The sequence below is a fragment of the Hirundo rustica genome, chromosome 1 (genome assembly GCF_015227805.2).
Source record: "Hirundo rustica isolate bHirRus1 chromosome 1, bHirRus1.pri.v3, whole genome shotgun sequence".
Taxonomy (NCBI): Eukaryota; Metazoa; Chordata; class Aves; order Passeriformes; family Hirundinidae; genus Hirundo; species Hirundo rustica.
The window spans coordinates 127,992,162-128,009,334 of record NC_053450.1 but is presented as its reverse complement, the minus strand read 5'-3'; the positions used below and the strand labels follow the sequence as shown (position 1 = coordinate 128,009,334).

At 38.0% G+C, this 17,173-nt stretch overlaps 1 long non-coding RNA gene across 2 annotated transcripts; it reads right to left on the bottom strand.

Moving 5' to 3' along the window:
• Positions 1-8,398: 8,398 nt before the first annotated feature.
• On the bottom strand, positions 8,399-15,788 carry LOC120760182 (uncharacterized). 2 transcript variants are annotated; one of them, XR_005703335.2, is made up of 5 exons: positions 15,670-15,788; positions 15,341-15,540; positions 11,928-12,075; positions 8,903-9,033; positions 8,399-8,603 (listed from the first exon to the last, which is right to left on the bottom strand). It is a non-coding gene; the product is annotated as an uncharacterized LOC120760182 (long non-coding RNA). The 2 variants fall into 2 exon arrangements; XR_005703334.1 differs by lacking the exons at positions 8,399-8,603; positions 8,903-9,033; positions 11,928-12,075 and adding an exon at positions 14,237-14,852.
• Positions 15,789-17,173: the final 1,385 nt, after the last annotated feature.

Below are 17,173 nucleotides of genomic sequence, written 5' to 3'. Positions count from 1 at the left end.
CTAGAAAACCTGCCTGGTTCCCAGTGCAGGCAAAAGCAAATCTAACTTCCAAGGGCAAGATCATTTATATGGAAAAAATGAGGAATGAAAATCCACCGGGAATTTGTAGTAAATCCTCCTATTTCTGTGAAAGTACTGTGGAATTTATTCAAGTGACCAGGTCTGTTTTGTTTTAAATGTATATACTTAATCTAGAGGAAAGCACTCATTATCCAGCACTTTTACACTATTTTTTCTGTCTACCTCGCAAATACATTAACAATATTGTAAAGACTGGAATACAAAGAAGTGAGGGTAGCATGCTGAACAACCTGCAGTGTTGTGGGACTGGTTTGGATCTCATCTGACCAGTATGTATTAGGAATAACACAGAATTGCAAGAAATCAAACTGGCTTAAAACTGGTGCAAGGCCTCTGGTTGGAGATTTCTTACATATGAAATTACAGTTGTGGTCCTCTGCCTTGTTTACAAATGCGTTGTGTATTAAGGAGAGTTTGAAAATCTATGAAGTCAGTGGCTTCCATATAAAGAGTTCAGTCATCAGGGTGAGTGCAACCTGATACTGTCTAATAATAAAGTTAAAATTTCCCTGTATCCTAATGTCCTCTTCCTGAGCCCTTTGAAAAGAGTCATAATTTATCAGATCCAAGGTAATTAATGAATCAAAGTGAAGACGAAGAGTATGACCCAGGGCACGATCCTCTTGCAACTATTCCCACTATTGCTCATGCCAGGCACCTCTAACCCCTTAGCTGGTGTCCCAAGAGTTGAACTGGATACCTAACCCCTCAGAGCCATTTACATGAAAAATTAGGCACCACCAAAACATATCCTCCAGAAAATCATATAGTGAAGGGAGGCTTCCTAAAGAGCTGGGGATCTCCTAGGTCTAGCTAATGGGAAATGTCAATCATGTCTGCAATTTCTTCTCTCTCCTCTGGAATTTTGATTTTCTGATCTGAGCAGTGAGCAGACAGATACTCCTTTTCCACTTGGGACCCTCAGTCCCAAATGCTCTTCTGAAGGAGGTTTTACCAATTGCTCTTTGTGCAGTACTCATTGTTTTATTTCAAAAACAAATCCAAAGGAGCAGCCACATGTAATAGCTCGGTGTTTAGAGGCACTCCCCAAGGAAAGTGAAGGGGGACACTGCTTTCTTCAGCCTGGGGGGGCATCAAATTAGCAGCTCCAGGAGCTGCTCCAACCACCGAGCCCAAGGGGTGTCTCCTTCCTCCTGCTGCTCTGAGCAGCATGTGGCGGGTGGAAAAGCCATTGCCGCTTCTGGGGACAGCCAGGTCTGACTGCAGCTAGGAAGTGGTGACTGGCCATGATTTGTACTGCCAATTTGTTTTGCCTTTCTCACAAGGAGAATTTATGCTATCACATTGTTGTCCAATTGTCCTGCTCCAGCAAGAACCCCTATAAATATATTTCCTATAGCAACCGTCAAACCTGATTCACCCAGTAGTATTGTGGAGAAAAATGCAGAAAAGGTAGCAATCTCTCAAGATTCCTGATACAATCCTTTTTATGTGCTGTATATTAACTCCTGCAAAGACTGATATAACTACATTTCATCATATTCTCTAAATTCATTCGCTATGCATTATGTCACATCAAAGGTCGCAGTAACTTTTTTTCCTACACAAGAACAGCAGATTCTAATATCAAATATTTTTTCAAAGAAAAAGCAGATAATTAGTGGATAGGATAAGCAGAAGTTTTATCTCTAGAGAATTCATTCCTCACAGATCTCTAATTAAAGCAGAAGAAATTGCATGATGTGCATATGCTGTTAAGCGTTAACACAAGCAAACCTTGAAGAGGGCTGGTACAAAGTGATATAGGATACTTTACTTGCTTGTTTCTTAACACTTCATGCAGACAAGACCTCTACCTTTGCTTCAGCTGCTAATCAGCTTCTCTAGTTACAGGATCTTTTTTTTTTTTTTTTTGTTGGCATTATTGGTAATTATTTGCATTGCCCTGATACTGAGGAGACTTATTTACAAGCTGAAATTACAGGCTCTACTTCAGTGAGATTACAATTTAAGGATACATCTATATTGTACAGGACACTACTGCTCATGATAAAGTAATTTCATTTAAAGATATTTCAGGTATTTTCTTTCTATTCTGCAGCTAGCTCCATAAATATTATGGAGAAGTACTTGAAGTATGATAAGAGGCAGCAGACACATACATATGGGGAAATACAAGGGAAAAAATGAGACTATATTGGTCACTAAGATTGATAGGGGTCAAAGCACACTCACATCATAATTGCTGTCAGCTGTTCACTGAAATTTATGGTCCCAAAGAAGAGGGTTTTAGGGTGGGAATGAAAAGAGGATGATAAAGTTGCTGTGTAGATAGTAAAAGGAAGGTTTTTCTCAGGATGAAGAGCAGGGGGAGAGAAGTTCAGAGGTGACTGAAGATAAAGCTAGTGAATAGTGAAGGCTCAGGTGTGAATAGCAGGGATATTGAGGGTGGAGACAGGGTCTGGAGAAACCTAATGGTGAAGGCAAGCAGATCAGAACTTTCATAACAAATGTGGGAAAAGATGAACTAAAAAGGGGGGAAAATTGATCTTTTAAAGGATTGAAGGAAGAAGGTAAAGAAATTACTGGAACAGCATTTTACATGAGACCAGACTGTTGTAAAACTTGGACTAAGACATCCTACAGTACTACATTGTTTCTAGTTATTAAATAACCACAAGATTTAGATTCACTGCAACCTTAAAATTATATTAAGCCAGTAGCTGAAGTTACCTCTACAGACAGAATAGTGAGATTGGCAGCTCAACAAGATAATTCATTTTCTACTCTAAGAGAGCTCATGTGAATCTCTTTTTGACTAATAGACACAATCAAAATCTTTCTAAACACATTTTCAAATAACTTTGTTGAGGTTTTTTTTTTTAATTCCATTTTTTATGCACCGTCTCAGTTACATCCAGGCTTCCTGTCTCTTCCTGTTCTCTAAAGGTTATGAAGTTAATTTATCAAAGTGGTTTTAAACATGAAGTGGTAATGAATATTTACACACACTATGTCTGTCTTTGATGAGATAAAATGTGAGGATTTATTAAACAATTTTCCAATTAAAGATAGTCTACAAGGAACAAAAGATACATCATTGGGCAGAGTAAAGCAGTACAAGTGGAGATGTTAAAAGCTTATGAATTTAAGGAGTATTGACCTATAATAATACACTACTTCTTAAAAATCCAGCACTGTTTCCTCAGACACTATTAATTTTTTGTATGCATTGCCCTTCCTATGATTCTTTGTAGGTTTGTACCCCATGATGCAAATTCCTTAGGAGGGTTCCCTCCTTACATCTGTTGTAACCTGCAGATAGTTTTCCCCATTAAAATGTAATTTCCTGCAGATCTGTAAGGTATAGGATGCCACAGGAAGACAAGTAGAAAAATGGTATTACTTCACCCGTGTTTGAGAGGAAGGGTGTTTTCCTTTTGTGGTGGTCGTCATCATGTACAGAGATGTTGAGAGCTGAATAAACAGTTTGACTTCCAAGCAACTTGTTTTGCGGGCCACAGAAAATCTGGGGAAAAGTGCTGCTAAGTCCTACATTATGTGTGGTTAATACCGAGGAAAATTCTTGTATACACAGAAATATTTAGGACTCTTCAGTCCTCCCACTTGTAACCAACCTAAGTAATGGCAGTATTCCTGAAAACCAGTGGGCAAATTCACAGAACCACTGTCAAGCTGAGAGCTTTTTCAATATTTTTCCTTTTGTTACTCCATGGATCCTAAATGTAAGGGGTCTGTCATTTCTCTACATATCTACATTATATTCAGTTCAGCTGCTGGTAGGAATAGAGTCTCTCTTTGAACTCCAAATTACACTCATGTTCAAGAAAATGTCTTTGTTACATAATTGTCAGATTTACCTTGATCTAAAACATTTTGTAACATTTATCAAATGATGAAAAAATAATTTTGTCCTTGTCTTCTTTTAAACCCAGCAATATTCTTATTACTAAGAGGGCTGCAAGCGCTAGTTCACATTCCTAAATCTTTGAAATATATCCAACAAGTACAGTGAAAATTATTTCTTTTTCAAACATCACTAACAAACTTATACAAGGGCCAATAGACTTCTGTATATTTTAATGTTGGGGTGGGGGAAAAACCCCACATTTACTATTCAAATAAAATAAGCACTAAATATAATCAGACTAGGTTCAGCTTCAGGTTCAGCTTACGTACAGGCACTTAAAATATCAAGGCATGTTACCTCATACAGGAGACTTCTTGCTGATGGGTAATCTACCACCCTTGTGTGAAGGCATAAGAACAGACAGAACTGAGGGGTTCCTAGGCACTAACAACCTATTGCTCATATTGCTGCTCTAACTCAATCCCCAGCAAAGCACTGTTAGGGCTTTTATACTTCAGTAACAATCTCAACACGTGTTGTATCTTCTCAAAAGATGATACAGCATGTCAAAAAGGAAGACGAACTGTGTTATAATGGAGCAAGAATTTTCCACGGCAAAATGAACACCATCCAATTAGAATTTTTCTAAAATCAGCTGTTGGGGTTTTTTCCTCTTTTCTTTCACCTGCCTCCTTTCAGTCAAAAAAAGCAAAATCTCAGTGTCAGCTTTGCACATACTGTCTGCAGCTGATGCAAATGAAACTGGTTGTTAGCTTTGGATAAAGGAAATATATCTTGACAAATAAGGTTTTTTGTCAACTGTGTGTAAAACCTTTGATATATATTCACAACTGAGTTTGAATCTAGATGCACTATTCTCCTTAAGCATAGGTGGTAGAGCACAAAACAAGGTTGAAATTTTTAAGGGGTAATTTATAGCAGAATGATCAACTGATGTGATTTCACCTTTCAAAATATGAGGGTGATATGGGACTTTTGACTTAATGTGGCCAAAAGGAGTAAAATTGTATCTACTGTTCTTGCGAGTGACAAGCCAGTTGTCAGCCTATGTTTGTATTTAAAGAGCTATTAGTGAATAGATCCTAAAATTAATTGCTACATTCAGAAATCTCTTGTTGAGCAGGAATGATCCTTGCCATAGCTTGAATCAAACAAAATATATGTTTACCCGTGATTCAGTAATATTTTGACATTTCAGACAGAACATGTCCAGTCTGGTGAAATCTCTGTTGAGGCTTAGAGCCTGGTCTATGATGATAGAGATTCCTAGCATTTTGTGTCAGGCAGCCCTCTGAAATCTGTTATATGATAGCTTTTCATCTGTGGGATAATTTCAGGTTGCATCTCTCACTGAAAATTTTTACAGTAAATCTAAAAGGCAGTTGGGCCTCAAAGTATTTCACTTCCATTTTCTTTAATAAATGGCCTTTAATTCATTAATATACTTAAAAATTAATAAATGTAAACATTATTTATATTACTAATTAATGATAATTAATTAATGAAGTCATAAACAGGTATAATAGTAAAAATGATTAATGCAGAACATAGCTGCTAGAAAGTACTTTGCAGTTTTTCTTAAATAAAAAACAAATGGGAATCATAACACATTTTAGAAAAAAATATTGGCAGGTAAATTCAAGAAGGGTTTGCCTGTGACTTTACTCACTTCTGGCATTTTGGAAATTGTATCTACTAATTACGACACAATCTTTCAGGTTCTCCATGGACATGTTAGTTGGCAGCAGAAAGGTAAATATGTACCAGATAATATTATCCTAAATTAAAACTGCTGTCATTGTAATTGAATGAAATGTGAACATAGGCAAATTCCCCTCCCTGAAATTCAGAGCCATCACCTATTCAAGTCAATGGGTCAGCATTAATTTTAATTTAAGCTTCTGTATTGCAGTACATAATGAAATTTTTAAAATCAACAGAGAAAAATATTATATGGTAAATCCGAAGAAATATATGCACCGGTCCAATATGCTGATGTCATCCACCATCCTTGCTGCCCCTCTCTATCATGTTCATGTCTTTCCCAGAGAATGCACCCACTGCTGCTTTCAGTGCCATTACCCTGGCAACTGGATAGTCTTTGCACGTAGTCCCACCCCAGACACATCTGCACCAAAGTTCTGATCAGTCCATAGCAATAGCTGACATGATACAACCCCAGGAGTTCCTGAACAGAAGCTGACATCCCACAGAACCTTGAGAGCTCTTAAGAATGAACTCTTTTCTGCTTTCAGGACTACCTTTTGTACTTGCAGATTCATACACACCTTCTACTCTCACTTTGAGAGAAAAATGTAATTACCAGGTCAGTTAACCTTAAATTGATTGTTTGTGAGACTAGCTTTCGGAAAACATTACCCCTTCTAGTCATCGCTACATTGTTCATCAGCTCATATCTAAAAAGAGTACAGGGAGGCTCAATCCAGAACTTGGTCCCAGGTGAATGGGATGAATGTTGGTTGGTGAACTTATATGAGTGAGTGAGGAGCTTGGGGGGGCGGTGTTGATGTCCATTTCTTAACCCACAGCAAGGATCCTTTGCCATAAGAACAGGAATAAGGGTCCAATCATCTTGATACAGCAATATTTGCCTCTGATTTCTAGTTCTGACACAGACCTCCACTGGGAGCATGTACAAATTTGTGGACCAAACTCTGCCTCTGTAGCCTGTTTTAGGACCAGAGACCATTTTTCCACGCTTCTGAAGGAGTAAACCTTTCAAAGTTATGCTATAGCTGTAGGAGAGCCAAATTAGAGACACTCCACATCTACTTTTAAGAGCAAAATAAATTAGCCAGGATGAAACTTGCAGATAAAATAACAGAATCATTTAGGTTGGAAAATATCTCTGAGGTCATCAAATCTACTAAGCCAGGACTGCCAAGTCCACCACTAAACCACATCCTCAAGTGCCACATCTTTTAAATACCTCCAGGGTTGGTGACTCAGCCCTGGGTAGCGTGTTCCAATGCTGGAAAATCATTTCAGTGTCACAGCTTGACTGATCTTAATTCCTTCTTTAGAGGTAACTCATTATTGTCTACATAGTGCTTTATATGCACTAACGTTGCTGCACAGGCTGCAGAAGCAGCAATCCTACTATCCTGCCAGCAGCTTATCTCTGGCTAGCTGTTTGCTTGTTTCCAGCATATACAATACCCATGTGTTTATACTGGTTCAGAGAAGACCAACCCCCAGGCAGCAACAATGCAGACAAATCCATTGAGTTTCATGGAAATATTGCTGTTTAGGTCAGCAAACACAGGTCAGACACTCTTACATTCAAATAAACAATTAACAAGCAAAGAATAAACTAACACATGCTCCTGAAGCCTTCAAGAAGAATGAGGAAACGTCTCTTACAGCTCAATTACTAAAGGTTAAAAGTTTAGGACATCTGATTATAGGACTTCTAAGCCTCATTGATGTCTGACATAGCTGCACATTAAGCAATGAGAAATATTTCAACTGATTGTCCCGATTAGCCATGAAGTGTAGGGCTAAACCAGCTGGGCACTGAACACTGCCCAGTCTGAAAATCAGAAGTTATCTCTAATTTAACTGGGTTTGAGGTCTTTTTTGTCCTGCATTTTACTTGCATGTACTGTGTTTATTCCTATCTGCCAAAAGTCTTAGCTCTTTTGCAGACTAGCAGCTTGATTTCAATATTAGCTATTTCAAACTCAGACAATGCAAAATCAATTTTGCTACCAACATTTGCCAAGACAAAGAATATGTTTGTGTCAGCTTATTGAAGTACCATCCCTCCCCCCCCCCCCCCCCCCCCCCCCCCCCATTGCCCTGTTTCCAACAGTGAGGGGACTCAGCATTCTTTTTTAAGGTAGGAGGGTTTTGTTACTTTGTGTTAGTACAATATCTTTGATGCAGATATCTTCAAATATTTTACAACCATGCAGTAATCTTACATTTGTCTATCTGTACAGCTACATTTACACACATTATATATAATCCATATAGCACATATACACACATGCACATGTGTAAAATAATACAAATATTAGAACACGTTTTGCATTATATGATTATACACTATATGTGGCTGCCAGCTAGACATATGTAATCCCTCAAGGAAATGATGGAGTAAGATAATTGGGTGGTTGTAAAATAAGCAAACATTTCTGCGTCAAAGATCCTGCATGTACAAAATTATTGTATATACAATCATCATTGTCTCTACTCATGTCTGGATGAACGCTAGCACATAGCAAATTCTCAAGATCATTCAACAAATCATGAGCACAATTGGGAATAGGCAGCCCTACCCATGAGATAAAATTTATTTTCAGTGCCGTGTATTGAGAGATGGGAGACACTAGAGAGAGTACTGATGTACTAGTGCTAAACAAAACAGGGTTTCTTTCTTCCCTGACTTCCTAATTTTCTGGCAGAAGCAATTTGATTTTTGAACATTTATATTCTTCTTGTAATACAGTACTTCAAAACAAGCATGTTGGAAAGTTAAAGTGGAGGAAGATCAATGAAGCTTTTTAAATGGTTTCTAAAAATGTGATAAATCTTTCTTCTAGCTTCTTCTATAATAAGCACAGTGTTTAGCAAAGTAGTTAAAGTAATTTTGGACTCCCGCAAATCTGACTTAAGCTGTTCCAGCATTAATATGGAGAAGAACCTGGAAGAATTAGAAGCATTTTTGTTAACAAATTTGTAGCTGATTTACTCTCAACCAATAAGCATGTTCTAAGGCACTCAAGGTATTTCTCTTTCTGTCTGATTAAACTGCAGTTAAGAAAACATAATTAAAATAGTTGTAGCCTATGAATGATAATCAATATTTAGTAGGGTAACACAGAAATTTCTAAGGCTAAGTCAGGGATACATAACATTTTCTCAACAGAATGTTAGTGCACACCAAAATAAAAAGTATTATCATATGTTGGTGGCTGGGGAATTACCAATCCTCTGCATTACCTGCTCCTCAGGATGTTAGTACCGTAGTTTTCCAGCAGTCTTTTGGTCACTGCATGCACAGATGTTCTTAAACACAGTTAAGTTATTGGTACTTGCAGTCCATGTCACATGGTCTCCATAACATCTAATCACTTAAGCAGTATGAATTGGTTAACATATTTTATGAATGAGCCATATTAATGAGTATTAAGCATATTTTAACAAAATGAAAGAAAACCAGCCCAACATGTTACATTTAATAGGTAACTAAATGCTTTTATCTGCTTGAAAATAGAGTAATCTGTTTTTTTTGTTACTGTGTGAATATGAATATTCTGATGAAACTGGTGTAGCTGTTGCTTTCTGTTGCTCTCTGTTACTCAGTGTTTTCAGAGCTCAGGAACAGATGGTGCACCACCTGACTCTGCACACTCTAATGTAAGATTCATTGTGCTTCACAGGAAATCAAAGATCAAGCAACATTGCAGAAGGTGAAGCAGCACCTCAGCAACCAGCAACACAGTGTGATACAGTCAAGTGGTGGAGCAAGAAAGCAGAAAGAGAGAAGGAGAAAGGTAAAGAGAGACATAATAGAAGAAAGAAAGACAGATTGATTCTTTAGGTTTATTTTCCTTTCTTCCTTCTCCTTTTATTTTCTGCCTTTATTTTTTTCTTTTTCTTTTTTTTTTCAATCTCAAGTCTGTTCTTTGGAAAAAGATTGTGTGATTCCAAATGAGAAACTTTAACACTTAGGTTGTCAAAAGTTCAGACCTGCCAAGCAAGATCTGAATGCTTAGAAGAAAGAGAGTTATTTGATTTGGTTGTTTGCTTCCATTTCACTGCAGCAAAGGCCTGTTTGCAACATTAACAACTTTAGAAATATTTAAAAGTTCATTCCAAATTTCAGAGGGTCTTATGGCTGTAAAGAATTACAGGAGTAAGTTACCTGCCTCACATCACTTGCTAACCGTTCATCTCTCCCTTTGCCTTGAGTTTCTATGCTGGACTTAGGCCAGTGGGCTAAAGGCCACTCCTTTAAGGAAATCCAGGGTTCACAGGCAAATGGTTGCATGGCTAGGGCATGTAATACCAACAAGGAGGATTAAGGTCTGGATTGAAGGGCCTTCCTTCAAAACACTTGCCATCCTTAAATCGTAATTCAGATGAAAGCTGGGAGCTCTTGCCTTGGACACCTGCACTGATGTCAGATGATACAATTTCAAGTGAATTTCATTTCACTGATGTACCTTCTTATTCACGTATTCAGAAATTAAAAACACCACCAAGACCAGACATCATTTTCAGGTATCCAGGGAAGCACCGTGGAGAACACATGGCACCTTGCACTTCACTCATAAGAGGCAGGTAACTATCTGAAAGCATTATCCTCTACTTTCTCATTACTCAATACAGGAATTCGCATAACTCTGTGTCCCTAAAATATATATACCATCCCAGCATCTGGGCCTGACCTAAATCTAAGTGAAGTCAATATGAAAACTGCTTTATGATCAATTCCAGGCTCACCAGAACAAACCTTGCACTCCCTAAAATACTGTAGGGACGTCTGTCTGAAATATGCAAATAGTGAAGCAAAATACATGGCTGAAGCCTTTACCACAGTGAAGAAAATAAGGACAACCAAGGGTCACCCAAAAAGGAGGGCCAGGGGAGGGTACATAGCAAAGAGAACATTCACTCAGTTCTCAAACTTGCTTGTGTGTCCAGCTTGCATCTAGGTATCTAATATTCAATGAATTAAAAGTGAGGTGGCCCTTGAGGATCTGATCAAGAAGACTAGCAGGTCAGCAAAATTATCAAAGTCATTGAGAAATACAAGAACTATGTTATTATTACAGAGCTCTGATGCTATAAAGAAGATCAGATCTAGGCATAAATATCCAGAGCATGATTGCACTTCCTCTTTGGTTTATGCTGAGTCACAAGAAAGCGAGGCTTGTACCTGTCACTTAGAAAGTTTAGAGCCTATCTTGTTAGTTTTCACTTTTAAGCCTTCCAATAAGAGAGTCCTGAGTCTTATAAAGTCCCTGCTCCTCATCCTTGGCACAACCCAGGAAGGAGGTAAATATTAATTTTGTTTATGGAGGCTTAAGATAGATCTACCTAAGACTCATGATGTCTGGTTACTGGTAAGAAGTGTAAAACCAATATAAAAAAAGCTGATTGTCCCACAGGGAGAAAATGTGTGTGAAATTCAGTACATTGCGATACCAGATGAACAGAAGTTACACCAGTATTTATGACCATGAAACATCAGAGAAGACAAGGAGCTGAAAACAGTACATCATTCACTGCATCAGTGTTCTACTGCTCTGCATGGACAGATGATAAGACCAGATCTTACACTCCTCCTGTGGCATTCACTTTTGAAACCACCTGATTGCCTCTACACATATGCTTTCCAGTGACATGTGCCAGCTTTACTGCACACTCTTCTTTTACATTTCTAACAGACCCTATATTTATAGGAATGATGCATAATGTGATGTTTTTGCTCCAGCTGGTGCAGTGCAACAGGGAACTGAGCACAGCTGATGTGCTGCCAGTTTCAGTTCACTGCAGTGAGGCTGTATCTGAGAGGATTACAGCAGTGTAGCTAGAGAGATCAGTTTAGTTATCCTACCTATTTTCTTTAAATGAACAAGGTGGTACCTAGTCCCCTTGGTCAGGCACACAGTGAACAACAGCTCTGATGTTTAAACCTCGAGATTTATAAAGTATCTAATGCAGGGGGGTGCAAACACTGTTGTGCTATCAGTATGCTAACCATAATAAGAAATTTCATTGTTTTCATAAGTTTAAAATGGCCTCTTTACCCCTAAGCGTAATAATAACAATAGAAGTTACAAATTTTTGTTAAGTTTTTTTGCTGAAATCTTGATATACAAGACAGCTTAAAGCAAATCCTTGTTTGCAGATGGATTATTGCTCTTTGACATATGGAAACTGAAACAATATTTTTGCAAACACAGCATGCTTGAAACTTTGCATGTAAAATCAACTTGATATTACTAGTATACATTACCTTACTGTAAGCTTTATTTTCTTATTTTCTTCCTCTTTTTTTTTTACTTCAGGCAATTGTAGTGTAAGCTTTGCAAGTAATCTTTCACAAATCACTGCCCATGTAGGGCTCTACACTGAAAAGTGATGTGGTTGGAATAATCATATTTCTATAAAGAAAAAACAGGCATGAAAAAAAATTTTGAATATACATGGCATTAAGGAAGAGATATCTAAATTTCTCCTGGTAAAACCCAAAGCAGCTGAAATACAAAACTCAACAATCTCTTCAATCTAATCAATTTTTATATTCTTACAATATTTGCTCACATTAGTAATGTAATTTGTTACTTCAGAAGTCACTGCAGTAACTTAGTTTGACTCTTGTAGCTGAGCATGACACAAATGAGAAAAGATACCTTAACTTCAATTTGCCCATGATACTTGAAGAAAAATACTTAACCTCTTGCAACAAAAACCTAAGGGTATTATCCAAAGAAAATAGTAAGTTTGAATAGAAAAAATCTAGCTATCAATATGATTACCATTGTTATTTATACAGTATTCTACCCTACACTGCAATTACAATTGACTTTTTTCACAATTTAGTAAAGATACCTTAATATTATTCTTACTGAGAAGACAGAGGCACTTTGTGGACTGAGAGAATTATCAGCTCATCACCAATGAGGGAAATAAACTGTACTTCATATTTTTCCATAGTTTCTTTCAGTTCTTCACCTTATGTCATTTGTGACAGTTAAGTCATACTCAAACGCAAACTACAATAATCCTGTCTACTCCTCATCTCTCCCCTGGCCACACAGTTTCAATCCCTCCTTCTCACCCATGCTGGCATTTCTATGATTTGGCACTGAGCTAGTTCATGGAGCTGAGTCAGCAGGAGATAATTTTCTTTTTAAAGGCTGGGGAAGAGAGGCAGAGCTGTGACTTTGACTGGTTGTACACCACTGTAAAAAATACTCTGAGGGATGGGGTAAATACATGCTCACACCAAAGCTCTTGAGTCCACTTGCGAGTTTTTAGTGACACATTGTGCATGTTGGTGCACAGCCTGCTCCTTCAGCAACAGATACAAAGGGGAATGGGTGAAACACTTCTAAAGTGTTCATTCTTGGAGATATTCAAAAGCTGTGTGGACACAGTCCTGGGCAACTGGCTTAAACCCCTGGCACTTGAGTGAGGAGTTTGAGCCAAATGACCTCTAGGTCCATTCCAACCTCAGACATTCTGATTATCTGGAAATTATCCAGACTCTTATACAGACCTCTTTTTTTTCCAAATGTGATGCTCATAGCAATTTCTTTCATTCCAGTTATATATCTGAGCTCTATAGGAATTCTATTGGGATGTCTTATGAATCAGTATACACTCTTTAACTAGCATCACTGAAAACCTAGATGGACAGTATCTTAAAGACTGAGTCATGAGTTTTGAATCAACTTGCTAAAAACACAGAATTTAGACCATTACTGTGTAAGCCTGAACTGTTCATAATCAAGCTCAGCTTTCAGAGGAAATTAATTTAGTTTTTCCCCTTTTACCAGAAATGTATTTATTACCACTGCAAAGAAATTTGGACATATCAGCTTTGACGTGAAAACAGAAATGACTGGGCTTTTCAAGAAGAAGCTGGGAAATTGTCACAAGCAAGTCTACATATTAAGCCTAGACTTGTCCCTCTGCATCATCTTTCCTTGTACATATAGTAACTCTGAAGCACAGGGTTAATAGATTCCACTTTTTAAAAATCCAAACCATACACTGACAATAAGGTAAAAGCCGTCAATATAACTAAAGTGGCTCTTTCTTACCACAGACACATACCAAATATTTAATCTAAGCTTGATGCTGGAGAACTGACTTTCTTTGGTTATACAGTTCTTTCTCAAGATACCTCTGTTCAGGTACTAGTGATTATACTCTGTACAATCAAAATAATGAAGAATTTGCAATGAGAGGATTCCAAACGTTTTATTAAGAAATAGCAAATGGTTCTCTTAATCTAAAAATATTTCTTCCTCTCTTGAACAACACATCTAAAAGCAAGCCTGAGTGGATCAAAAACCAGATCTCTATTTCCCAGAGTCTTCAAAATATATTATTTTTTTGAATAGAAAAATGAAAATTCTTCTCAAAATGGCTTCTCTGGGAGAAAAAAAAAAGCCCCAAAGACAAGCAAACAAACAAAAAGTAAAAAGCATTACTGGATTCATGTCAATCTGCTTATCAGATAATTTTCAGGACAACAACTTGATCAACCACAACAATGCCTTCCTTCTTTGTCATTATTACCTTTTTATTCCCAATGTCATTAAAAACACTGGAAACTCCTGCATTTTCATATTCCCTTACCTATAAGGGCTTCCACTTGCACTCTTCCCTTCTACTTTTTTATCCTCTCCATTCTGTCAGCTCTTGACTGCTTTTTTGTTCACTCTCCTTGGCCTACCCACCTGTCCTGCATGACTTCCAGAAATTTCCTATCTTCTTTCATACGTAACTCATCATCCACACCCTATTTGTCTTTCTCGGTCAAATATTATCTTTCAAATATTTGTCTTTCACTCTATCAAGACCAAATAGACTTTCTGTTATCCTGGCCAAACCCAGACAACAACAGTAACCACACACCACTACTCTCATTCAAAGGCTGGGTTGAGCCCTGTAGGTCTCCACCCCTGCTACATGTCACCATCCAGGTTGCCTCTCCTGTCCATACCATATCTGCTCCTGTCAGGTTTCATCAGTTCACTGTAGTCATCACTTCTTCCTTCCCAAAAACATCAACCAAACAGAGGGCACAGCTTCAGGACTGGTTTTATCAGTCCCCCAAAGGACTGGATGAGCAGGACTCTCTGCCGCCTTGGAGAAAGTTGGGACCCTGAGCACTCCTGGTCACGCTGTCTTTGTGTTGATCTTCATACTAAAATGCAAATGAGTGGAACCACGTTGCTAGGTACTGTCATATCCATCATCCCAGGATCACATAGTCTCTATTGCTTGAACCAGGATTAGGACCAGTAGAATTTTAGAAGACTTTTCTGTGCAGCCTATTTATTTATTCATGCACTTTATAAATGTTACTGCTTCTCTTCTACATTTTCCCTCCCAGGAAGATTTCTTCCTGGTAATTGAATACAAAGGCTCACAGACAGAAATAAGCAGACCAATATTCCAGGAGCCTCTAGAATATACCTAATGTAGCTACACCTGAATGTACACAGACGGGCTTCAAAACCAGAAGATAGGAAACACAAAGGAGTTGTTCGCTTCCCTGAGTCAATATTTCTCTACAGACAACTTGAAAGTCCTGTCTTTGTGAAGACAAGGAACGTGAGACTCTGAATTTTGTCCAAGTAGAATTAATAGCAATCACAATACCAAAAAAAGGTAAAGAAATTAATATCTCACCTCTTTGAGAAATGGGATTATCTTCAGGGTGTATCCAGACACTAGATTCTTGTTCCAGCTTCTTCTCTTTCTGCCACATTAGCAGCTTTTGCAATTTTATATTACTCAAGAACAAAATTGTTCCACAAGGAGCTTCTGCTTTGGGATCTCCAAGACACAGCAGTACTACAAGCCTGACTTGCATTCAGCTTTCAGGCAGACTGTTGAACAATAGAGAATGGATATTATAAAACAAGCTTATAGGTCATGGCAACTTCTTGCTGATGCTGCAGTTATTTTAGAAGTAATTTTCATGCTGTCCTTGAAAGTTAAAAACAGTTCATACTAACAAAGAAGTCATTTTCCTGGGATCTTTAGGGCTGTGAAAATCGTGATCTGGGCCTTGCCTTTTCTTATGTTGTCACTTTGTTCTCCGAGCAGAGGCCTTGCCAACTTTGCTTCTTGGAGCATATTGAAGTAAAACAGCTGAACATCAGCAACAGCTCATGATGAGCTTGTCATTTGAGTTCAACAGCAGGGGCCCCACACTTGGTAACCATTACTACTGCCTAATCTACTGCATGTTTTCTTAGTCAGTAGAGATTAGAGCAATGGTACTTCAGACATCTACTGGGAATAGAGCTAAAATGGAATCATGAAAATTATGTGTAAAAATAAGAATGTATAATATAAACAATGTTACTTTCCTGAATGTTGGCCTAATAAAATTGCTGCTTGTTGCTATGCTGGAGTCCTACCTTTGGGAATTGAGTGCAGACTCTAGCAAGAAAACATAGAGACTATGGGCTTTTGAGGCTTCTATAAATTTAGAAACTCATTGAGAACACTTGTCCACACAGGGGGAAGTTTTCTAAGTTACGTGCTTGGGATTAGGCTGTGTGATTGCCAACAATGTTAATGGGAGTTATTCTTGCCTCTGAAAATATCAGCCTAACTCTGTAATAAAGCAATTTCCTCTACTATTGGTTTAGGAGCTTTGTGCCAAATTTCTGACCTCAGTTGCTTACTTGAAATCCAAGGTTGTTTTTTGGATTGTGTTGTAATGAATCAGTGCCTGCAGGCAAGAGAAACAATTGCTCAATAAAATTCAGAGACAACAAGTACATCTAGGACTGATATTGTCTGCTTCTAATACATACTTTTGTACCACTGTACTTCACGAATAAACCACCAGTAGGGGACATTAAATGCATTATAAATAGAAAGCCTGTGAAATAACTTCATAGATTAAGAAAAGAAGTATCAGCTGAGAAAACTGCCAGAAGAATGAATCCAGTGATTAACCAAGGTTAGTTTCTGGCCCTTCTCCTTGGGACAAGCAGAGCTGTTCAGTGCAATTTACAAATGCCTAAATGTTCAGTGCAATGTGCAGGAGGCTAAAATGACAAATGCCAGATTTGCATTCCAGAAAGTCCAGTATCTCTTGAGACATTGTGGCTCACCACTGCATTGCAGTGAACTAAGCATTGGCCCACCACAGCAATCCAAATGGGCTGTGGGAGGCTGTTTCACTGGTTTAGAAAATGTTTGCTAAGATGCAGTAGCTCTGACAGACCAGGAAGAAAAGTTTTTAAAACCTAGGTTAGAGTGGGGACATGCTTTATAGGCAATAGCCATATATCATGATTTCAAACTGGGGTGACAACTTGAAACAGAACTACTCACACAGCATAGTGAAAAAAAAAAAAAAAAATCAAGGTAGCAAAGGTGAAGCTGTTTGCTTCTGGTCATTTCAGCATCAAACAGTTTCATTATACTTGTTAGAACTGAAGCTGGAAGACATTTGTCTGTCTATGAAACTCTGAATCTGGTTTGAATATGTCTTACAGAGCC